This window comes from Papilio xuthus, unplaced genomic scaffold, assembly GCF_000836235.2.
Source record: "Papilio xuthus unplaced genomic scaffold, Pxut_1.1 DF825752.1, whole genome shotgun sequence".
Taxonomy (NCBI): domain Eukaryota; kingdom Metazoa; phylum Arthropoda; class Insecta; order Lepidoptera; family Papilionidae; genus Papilio; species Papilio xuthus.
The window spans coordinates 376,179-377,198 of NW_013532897.1; the positions used below are offsets into that span (position 1 = coordinate 376,179).

The following is a 1,020-nucleotide window of genomic DNA, read 5'->3' on the forward strand; positions in this document are numbered from 1 at the left end:
TGCACTTCCTCAAACTTTTGTACGGTCTGCGTGTTTATTACTCTATGCATCGCGAAAATTAATCGACATCGTGAAGCTAAATTGCCAATAGTTACTCTTCCAGATCCGAACTATTGAATCGATAATTATAAACTTACGAATTGCTCGATTAGAACAATTTTGATTACCACAAATTGTTTTATCTATTAAATTAATAAAACTGGTGTGTGATATCGAAAACTATTGGATCAATTTTGACGAGACTTTCACTGGATGATAACTTATGTGTGCGGGAGTAACTAAGACTCATTTTTTTTAATTAACGACTATTTGACTATAACGGTAGAACGAAATCCATAATTTTATCCACCTTTTAAGATGAATTAATTTTGTGTCTCTGTAATCACTATTTTTAAATCGATATTTTTAACACTAAAATAATAGAAATAAGGTTATTAGTCGTTAGCTCTTTATAACTAAAGATTTTTAATATCTACTGATCACGATAAAGTCTAGTGTGTTTAATTGATTACCATTTGATTAGTGATGCATGCTTTCCATATTAAAAATTGTTTCTTATTCGCGACGACTTATCAATATGCCTACGCGCAGCAACTGCTATAATCTCCAAGGTCTTTCCAATAATTGTGATAATTACTCATTGATAACTCGACATTCCTAATACTTGATGGTTTCCAATATAATGAGACAAATAACGTGATAAGAAATTTCGCATCACTCATCATCGCCTCCGTGGCGCAATTGGCTAGCGCGTTCGGCTGTTAACCGAAAGGTTGGTGGTTCGAGCCCACCCGGGGGCGGAAATTTTTGTAAAATAAAACAAAAAGTGATGAGAGAATTAAGATTCATTGACTAAATGAAACCCACTTTGAAAACACCTGATCAAATACATATCGTCGTCTTTCATTCTCTTTGTAAAATCACAGATGCTATATAAGTTTTACGGTAGTGGAATTTAACTTTTAAACATAACATTCTGTGAATAATTTAGAAAATGATGTAATAGTTACTGGCCGCTTA

General features: G+C 32.9%; 1 non-coding gene across 1 annotated transcript; it reads left to right on the plus strand.

Moving 5' to 3' along the window:
• Window positions 1–726: 726 nt before the first annotated feature.
• On the plus strand, window positions 727–800 carry TRNAN-GUU (transfer RNA asparagine (anticodon GUU)). The gene has a single exon. It is a non-coding gene; the product is annotated as a tRNA-Asn (tRNA).
• Window positions 801–1,020: the final 220 nt, after the last annotated feature.